This window comes from Lepisma saccharinum, chromosome 18 (genome assembly GCF_977018435.1).
Source record: "Lepisma saccharinum chromosome 18, izLepSacc3.1, whole genome shotgun sequence".
Taxonomy (NCBI): Eukaryota; Metazoa; Arthropoda; class Insecta; order Zygentoma; family Lepismatidae; genus Lepisma; species Lepisma saccharinum.
The window spans coordinates 16,801,096-16,811,301 of record NC_139246.1 but is presented as its reverse complement, the minus strand read 5'-3'; positions in this window follow the sequence as shown (position 1 = coordinate 16,811,301).

The following is a 10,206-nucleotide window of genomic DNA, read 5'->3' as shown; positions in this document are numbered from 1 at the left end:
TTATGGAATTGCATTTGTTTCTTTTCTTAAATTATTTTTGTTATGTGATATTTACTGTTTCAGTAATGTAATGAGGAAATATTGATGTAAGATCTTGATTATATTCAAGAAAGAATTTGATATTCATGTAAAAATATAGTAATGATTAAGTGTGGCTGGGCAGGAACAAAAATTATATATTGTGTTTGTTTATGCTTATTTATTCCATGTTGTGTACCTGCAACTATTGTTCATCAGACCTTACTTCCCCAGATTTTTTTCTCAAGTGCTTATTTAAAGAAAAAATACTATTGGGAAGTTCTTACCCCATCTGAAGGTATGTGGTAGCACATTAATGATACTTGCACTTCCACCAATCCCCAAATTTAACACAGCACTGAAATTGAGTTTTTCAAAAACTCAGTTCAACAAAATTCTATGTAGTACATCTCCTGTGTGTGCCGAATATTCAGTACAAAATATTGAATATGTGATTTAATGAAAAGTTATTAATTATATTATTGTTTTTTTTTTATTTGTCAGAACAAATAGTTCAGCATTTTTTTTATTTTTGTTTCGGCGTCATGTTATTTCACTTACGTTACTTTTTGTTTCTAATAAAAGAACCGTTCTTAAAACATGAAATTGATTTGTGACATTCACTTTCCTTAAGATGAATTCTACTAATTCAAAGCATTGCATAATGCTTGATTAATGAAAAATCTATGTGGTAAGTCCAACTAGGATGTGCTTTAGTGAAAAGTTTTGCTCAAGTTTAGCTCTATATTAATTTATTTTTTGATTCAACTAAATCACTGCCATCTACCCTTTATACACTACATTGATTATGGTTGAATGCTTTATATGAACACATACCAGAGGCGAAGATATAGTACAAGCAATGCAAGCACTGCTTGCATAATTCGAACATCATTTAATGTACTTAATGTTCTAACCGTATTTAGTTTCCATCGCACTCGATTTCGCGAAAAAATGCGGCCGCAAACTCCCCCAGCAGCTCTGTAGCAAGCACCAGCCTCAATGCTTGCAGCCGTTCTGCGGGAAAATAAGGCCTCCGAAGGAGTCGCATGGCTAAGCGTGAAATTCTGGTGGAACCCGTCCACAAAGCTTCTACAAAAAGCTGTGCTTTCCGAGCTTGCGTGATTCCCGAAAATAGCCGAGTTCAACCGAAAGCAGAAGGATTCATCTATGGGTACGTTGCCAGCAAAAACTAGTAACGAATATTTGTCTTCATGAACACGTAAACAAGATCGCAAATATAATAATAATTGTTAGTCATAAAATAACTAAAAGAAGTTATTAAAAAAAAAAGGTAAAGTGCTCCCCTGTGCTTAGCACCACGCCATGAAGGCGTATAGGGTGTGTGGGGGTAACGCCCCACACTTTCTTGATCCGGTCGTGAGTGGGGGTGATGTGATCTGCATCACGCCCCTGACCGCCTTTACCCCCCAGGGTTTCCCCCAGGTACCCATGTTATTCGACGCTGGGTGGGCGCCGGGGCCGCTACCATCGTTATTATCACTGTTCTAAATTCCATATATATCATATTATATTACAAATTATTTTAGATTTCGCGAAATGTAAAACGCGTAAAAAAAGTTGACATTGGGAGTTGGGGCAGTGGAATTTCTGCACCCCCGTGAAGAGTTTTCTCAGGGAGGGAGGGAAGATTGGATGGACCTTGGAAAGCGCGTGGGATAGTGTGAGTGTTTGTTGCTTCGTGTTTTGTGCTGTGAATTTATCGGAATGAACGCGTATTTAGGAACGGTTGATGTGAAGTGCGGGTGTATTATTGAGCAATTGAAAATTGCTTCGTTTAGCTCGAGAGAGATAAGTGTTAAAATGAAAATCGTGGAAGGGGGTCGACCAACACCAAGAGTTTGAAATTTATTGTGGTGAGTACATCGTCTATGCATGTGTTTCTTTGCTTTGAAATGAATTTTTTATTGTTTGTGTTTAACTTTTTATTTAGTGTTTAAGTTACTCCAATGCAGTTTTTAGGGTGCCCCAAAATACTAAATTACATCATGCAGCGTAAAATTAACAAATGATTCCCATTTTTTTTTATCTAAATCGGTTTGGTCACCGTTTGACCATATTAAATAATAATGAACAAATAAAGGTACTAATAAGTAAGTAAGAAATTCCGTCTCCCTTTAGTCGTATGCGGAAAGTTCGCATATGCAAAACGTTTAATATCATATGAATAACGTTACCTGGATTTTTTTAAAAAAGTAAATGTGACGTTTGCGGATCATATGGTTTATTTTTAGTACAGTCACTTTATTACGATATTTTGACAAATCCAGCGACTGGGTAAATGAGGCTATAAACCTTGAATCTTTCCCCTTGGCATGTAGTTGTACTACATGTTTTGTTGTACTGAAACATTGCTTGCCTCCTTCGTAAGACTACGCTTCGCTACTGACACATACCTGATGGTTCAAGAGTCCAGAACATCGGTATGGAGACCAGACATTTTGGTAGCACAGCTGGAATATGCAGCATGTTCTCGCAGATGTTTTGAGGAGATAATCCAAGGTTACGTGCATGAAGCCATCTTACACAGCTGTTTGTAAGTCTTGTGTTATGCGTAGAGTTGGAAGTTTTCGAAAAATAGCAGACTTTTTTTGGAAAAAAAAAAAACAGTTAATGTATAAATTGGTTAAATGGGTTCTAAACCTGGTTACAGAGCAACTAGTGATGTATTTTGACTGCTTGTTGCAAAATTCTCAACCTTTGTCAGACCATAGCCCAGTAATTTTATTTCTTACAAGTGGATGCCCTGATCCCAACAATATCACTCATAAATACATTTCTGATCTTTAAAGTTTATATTAGGGATAGGGCCGATTAATCAGTACTCTATCGGTATCGGCCGATATAGGCATATCGGTAAAATTACCGATCTGATATATCGATAAATAGCTGATAGTTTAGTGCAAAAATTCTGCCATTCTGTTGTAATTTTTATGGATAATTTCCATGCCCTACTTTTTTAAAAAGTAAATGTCTAAATATGCAATTTGTCTTGCACTGCAGTCACTTTGAAACACACATTTTTTAAGGAGGTCAATGAACCTTTCAGGTTCTTCCAGGACCATTTCTAATTTTATATCGGATCAGAAGAATATCGGTTAATTTTATATCGGTACTTTTTCAGTATTGGTCAAAATTTAATATCTGTCCATCCCTAGTTTATATGTAAATTAATGTGCACCCTTAATTAATATTAATATGCACTCAGTGGTTGACGTCTAATTTAAATCTAATTTTATGGGCCTCCTGATGGTGCAGTGGTATCGTCGTCGCCTTGTAATCAAGGAGTCCCAGCAGGCCCGTAGCTAGAGGGGGGCAGGGGGGCAGTTGCCCCCCCTGAGAGCCTGCTTTGCCCCCCCCCCCCCCTGTGAAATATACAGAACACCTGATATTCTCACAAATCTTTACAATTATATCCTGTATTACTCTAGCAACATACCAAAGACACTTATTCATTTTGTGTTTTAATGAGGTGGGTGGGATTCCAAATAATGTCGTACTAGGATTCAGACTTTGGGAAATTATTTCATAATTTTCAGTATCTAGAACAGTTATGACATTTTGAGAAGTCTTGTATTAAAGGTGCCTAATGTGTTTGGATGTTTTTCTTGGATGTGTTGCTATGAAGTTTGAACTACTTAATTTTTTGTTTACCAAGTCTACCATTTGGTAATAGTGATTCATGCAGTAGAGATGGGGAATGGATATTTAATTTTTGTTACTTAGCTTTGCTTTTCTGCCACTTCTAGCTAATCGCGAACATGAGGAATGACGTGAAATTGATGAAGAGGAACTCACAAACAGTGCCGCAACCACAGGGGAGCAGGGAGCATTGTCCCCTCAACCTTGAGCGGAAGTCTTTTCTAGGGGGAGCAAACGCTTAAGTAAAACACAAGACTAGCAGAATCTAAGAATAGTAGGACAAATGGATACTCAAGATGGAATTAGCTTTTTCTTCCAGACGGCCAAGGGAACTTGCAGGAGGGGGACACAGGAAATTGCCCCCATTGATTTCAAATTTTCTTGCTCGCTTCGCTCGCTCACAATGTCTGCTGTTATTATAGTCCAAGTTGAGAGCCATAGCTATGGGGCAGAACGGTCTAAATGAAATAAAATATGTGTTAAAGAAAATTCCATGCCACCCTGTGAAATTTTTTACACCCTATTAAGTTTTCAGTTTGAAAAATTTGAATCTAAAAATGTTCTTGCTTGCATCGATCCGAATATGATTGTTTTCTGTAATGCATTCTAAATTACCCGAGAGAGAAGTAAGACCAAATATGTAGCTACTTCAGACTGTTGCTGCTAAAAAGGTTTCTCTCAAATGCACGAATAATTATTTTGGGGAAAAGGAGACAAAATTTGTATTATTTTTACTGTTGATTTTTTATGAGGCGGAAGAATTGATTATGTAATGTATTTAATGTATTCTCATTAATATATATATATATATATTACAGAAACTTTGAATGCATACACAAATTAGCGTTAACATGTTGCATACTTATGTATTTTCTTATTTTACGTTATTCCATGTTGCATAAATAAAATATATGTTGTACATGAAAGTAATACATGTCATATGTACAAATAGAATTATGTTCATCATGCATTTTGTGTCTTTCAAAAATACAGTTGTGTGTTTGTTTTCCAGTATTAGCTAATAGCTAATGTGAAATTGAACGTGTTGGAAAAATATTTTCAAATCATTTGTTCCATCACAAATGTTTTAGCACAGACTTGTAACCCCTTCTTGCGTGATTTTTAATAACGTCTTTGATGCTATTATTATTACTACCACCACTATATTACAATTATTATTATTTGCACGTTTGTCCTGGTACTGGCCCCCCTCCAGACAAAAATTCGTGCTTCCGCCCACTGGCGAACGCAGGATCTTTTTTTCTGGAGGGGCTGTAATTGTATAGGTGGATGCTTTCAGTGGCGCAAACTTATAGGGATAAGTGGGAATATAGAGCACCTAATAATTTGTCGTGTTATATATATTTTTGTATTAAAATCAATAAATAATATTTTTAAAATAGCGAGTATGTTGCATATTAATATCAATACATGGAAGGAAGAATTTGAGATTTTTGAAACTTATAAGAACACAATGTTTTTTCACAATTTGGCATCCCTGACTGGTTTCTAGTGGGCTGCATACACAATAAGATATATCGTATATTTACAACTTTCCACTCTCAAAAATGTCAACTGGGGATAATTTTGTAGGGCTTGAATTTACCACTCTGATTTTTCCAGAGTTTATGGTGCTTTTACTTGAAAATGTCGATTTTTCAAAATTTCGGAGGGGACTGTAGCGTACGCCAGTGGTTGCGCCTCTGCTCACAAAGAACACTCATGCCCAGGCTCGAAACTGGGACCCTTGGCTTCGTAGTGTGTTGTTTAACCATCCCACCATAGAGGTCGGCTGGTGAAGATGTAGGACAGCTTAGTTGGTCAAATAATTATCAAACATGATGAAAATGTGATAGTGTTTCACGACAAAATATGTAGTTGGATTCTCATTAGATTCCTTTGTGCGTAAAATTCTTGCATACTGGAAACTAGAGGGAAACATTATGAAGCACGATTTATAAAGGGCTCCCTTAATCAGCTCTGCAGAGAGGCTCAAAGCTGTTGATACATATTAATCGTCTATTAACATTATCGACCTGTAAATATCAAGTAGCTACAGTCCCGACTAGATTTTATCTTTGTATTCTTTGGCAGCCCGGAAAGGTCATTATCGAAATACTGTTATTTGACGTTGCTCGAACTTCATTTGTTCGTCAGAGTTTCAAGATATCATCCCTTTCCCGTTACTTATAGATTTTGTTATATCTGCCAATGGGACACAATATATTAAAAATTTGCCCCCTCTGGGATTGACTTTGCCCCCCCTACTAAGAATTCCTGGCTACGGGCCTGAGTCCCAGCTTCAATTCCCAGTGGAGCCACAAGTGGTTTGGATCCCACTTTAAATTGTAGGTCCAGTCCCGATTAGCCTTATTGTGCATAAAGTGGACTTAAAATCAAATCAAATTTTATATTTGACAGCAAGTATATCAACTATGGCATAATCATAGTCCAATTATGTATAGACTTGCTCAGGCACGTATCCAGGAATTCCTTTCGGGGGGGGGGGGGGCTCAACACCATTTTTTTAAGGGGTATTGTAAGAACCTCACAATTGTGTGTTTAAGACCAGAGGTGGCAATTGGGTTCCAAAACGGAAAAGGGGGGGGGGGGTGCGGAGGGCGTTGCAAGGAAAGTTTACTTTCTCTTGGTAGCCAAGGCTTAACATTAAGAGGTTATAATGTTCAGGCAAAAAAATTAAAAATGGGGAGCAACTATCCCTTAAATCGTTGCCACTGTAAGGCTATCATTTTAATCAGAACGTGAAATCGGAACATTTTTTACCACTTGACTCCTCTGTGCCGGAACCATCTCAGTATGTGGGTTTGTCCATTTCTTCTCATCAGGCATAAAATGATCTATGGTGTCTTTGAGTGTTTTTACGAAGCTGTTACAGATGCACGGGATGGACAATCCACTCGACAACGCGAGATTCAAATTGTGGGCTGCGAACTGGACGCAGACAGCTCTCGAATATTTCTCTCTGATTCGAGCCTGTACACCACTAACGTGTCTTGTCCTCTCATTTTTTCAGCTCTTATAAAAGCCGAAACCCAACAAATTGTTCAGATTCAGGCCTTAGCACTCATAAGTGTTCAAAAATGCCTGTCACAGCTTCCGCTGTCTTGTCATATATCGGCACGAAACAAAGGAAGTCTTCTCGAATACAGGTGGATCACGAAACAATTAATGCACAGTGAAAACCCTTCCGTTACCAACACATGTAATGTTTCGTCTCCCAATATGATGAAATGCTTACTCGTTTATCTCTAGTGACGTGCCCAACGGAGGTTTGATGAGGTAATAACCCCATTTGACCCAGTATTCTTAAAAAAAAAGGAACGTCAAAGAAAGGGAAAAAATGGCAAAATCAGGACTGACCACTAACAATAGTATGCGTAACCCCTCTCCCTTCCAAAAATCCTGGGCACGCCTCTCTTTATCTCGGACACATTTTTTAAAAGCAACACACCAGAAGTTTTTATCATCGTATTGGAGATTGAGGTAAGATGCATTCTTCCTGCAGGTTTGGATATGATCCTTAAGGGTGCTGTCGTCTGTCTGCCTTCACACCTAACCTTAACAACGCCCTAATTTTCCATCCTTGTGACTTGGATTTTCAAGACTTAGGAAGGTTTCAGACCGAAGGAAAAGGCGATACATGTCCATTGGAATGGGCCAATCAACAGCAACGTTTCACACCGTAGCGACACAAAAGGCCTCACAAACCTAATTTCGAATTGTGAAATCCTCAGGCGACACGGTGTGAAATCTCGCGTATTAGGCCACTGTCATTGTCACCTCGAAGTAGTAGCTCTTGTTGACCACAGAAGAAAAAAATTCTCCTCAACCGGTGGGAATGCTCCTCAGTTTTCTTCTCTCTCCTATATTTTCTGTGCTTGTTCACTATACAGGCAACACCTTACGATTTGATATACACAGGACATGTGCTATGTAGAGATTTTAACGATAAATCGGTTGAAGTCTAGGATGGCTAGGTGGCTCAGTTGGTAGAGCCACGATTCGGGTCATGGTAGAGCCTGCAATTTCCGCCTAAAATGTCTACATATGCAACATCTTCTTGCTTTCTCTTCTTGACATTCATAAAATTTTCGGCTGTCTTTTTATGGTAGTTAAGTGTTTGAATGTGTTTCGAACCCAGTAGGCTTAAACAAAAGTATTTCTTTATACCATGAAATTCTCGGAGTGCATATACGAAATTTAGTTCTGGCAAAACTAAATCATCACTCAAAACTTTGATTTTCAGTTGATCTATGCAGTTTATTTCTGTTTTAATAAACCACTCCAATATCCGGTATTGCTGAAATATTCACTTTGTAGAGAGATCTTTGAACTCTTCGGCCCTCGAACCGTGCTAGCGCTACACTGTGTGAATTGTCACACTTACCTCTGAAATCTCATTAACCGATTCTTTGTACAGATCAACCGAAAAATTGAATCCGCGTATTTACATTCTCATTATATTATAGAACGTTCCGCAGATAAAACGATTCGTTAATATCGCCAGTAGTTGACTCCTTCTCTCATTCAAGAACGTACCCTCTCCCGCCTTCCAGAGATTAGAAATTACAACGAATCGCCCTACGTGTGGCGCTACCTTTGTTGTGCAGCTTTCAAATGCTGACAAGTTTCTACATAGTGCTCAAGTGCGCTGCGACAACACCGAAAGCTCAGGGAAAGTGTACGTGCAATATTATCAACAACAGTTTTATAGAACATTCTCCGTCTTGCCTCGATAATTGTCTATCTCCTTAAATCATCGTCACATTATTCAAAAAGCCAAAAACCTTATTTTATCTAGTGTAAAATAAAATATAAATCATGGGGGGGGGCTCGAGCCACCTCAACCCCAGCTTGGATACGTGCTATTAACAATGACATGGTTATAGAACATTCTCCATCTTGTCTCGATAATTATTTCTCCCAAATTATCATCACATTATTCAAGAAGCCAAAATCCTAATTTTATCCAATGTAAACAGGAAAAATTCCTGAAGGGGGCTCGAGCCTCCTGATTCCCACCTTGGATACGTGCTATTGACAATAATAGGGTTATAGAACACTCTCTGTTTTGTCTCGATAATTATTTCTCTTGGATTTATAAATTTATTATCTTCACATTATTCAAGACTCCAAAAATCTAATTTTATCTAGTGTAAATTGAAAAATTTCCTGAGGGAGGGGGGGCTCGAGCCATTAACAATAACAGGGGTATAAAACATGATCTGTCTTGCCTCGATAATTATTTCTGTTCTTACATTATTTTCACATTATTTATGAAGCCAAAAACCTAATTTTATCTAACGTAAACTGAAAAATTTCCTGGGGAGAGGGTCGAGCCCCCTGTGCCCCATCTTGGATACGTGCTATTATCAATAACAGGGTTACGGAACATTCTCCGTCTTGCCTCGATAATTATTTCTCTCCTTAAATTATTGTCACATTATTTTATTTCACACCACAAGAAATCAAAATCCTCATTTTATCTAGTGTAAACCTAAAACTTTCGGGGGGGGCTCGAGCCCCCCTCTGGATACGTGCCTGGACTTGCTGTCAAATATAAAATTAGATTTTCGTTGAAATGAGATCTGAAGCTCTCTGACCACTGAGAATTGAACCTCAGACCCCTTCTTATCGTCGTTATTATATATATCACTCAAGACTGAAACCCGCTGCTATTTCTTGGTAGCAGATTGCAAATGACCTCAAGATGTTAGGTCACCATTGACAATCTAAAGGTTCAGTTCAACCTCCATAACTGAAATTTTAAGTTTGCTGGAGTATATAACTATGATATAACTAGTAATAGAAGCGTTATATGAGCATCTTGAATCTTAGCATGGCACAGCCAGGGGTGGCTTTTCAAGCTGAAGGTGCATCCACTTCAAAGTCCAAAATAGGAGTGTTTACTATCCATTAAACAATTTCCAGAACAGTATTTTTAAAAATGCCTGTACGTATATTATACAACACATATAACATGAATTTAAAAAAAAGTTTCGAACAAAAAAATGCAAAATGAACAAAATACAAGGCCGCGTGAATCCTCTGCCCCCTTCAAAAAAGAATCCTGTCCCACTGCATTGAAGTAAGTGGAAATATTCCAAATTTCTTCCAGTGGTTTATCAGAGATTCAGATCACCCTGATTTAGTTTCGTGGAAAAACTACACACACATATAGCCTTTTTTTATTTACAAAGGCGCCCTAGAGAACAGCCTGAAATTTCAGCCCCTCCAGCCTACGCTTCGCTACAGGCCTGATGGCCGTGTGCACGAACGAAGATCAAATTTTGAACTCGGATCGGGAAAGGATCACTGGAAAATTCCATTGCACGAAGACGGTTCAACACTTGATCGCGATCTAGGAACATCAAAACGAGTTTATCTTCTGATCGGCCATTCGCGACCGTTTTGGTGTCTGATCTTGGTTCACGATACTGACGCTTCGACTGCAGGCAGTTGTTTTTTAATATAAAAAGAGCGGAAAGTGATATCGAGGGCGTG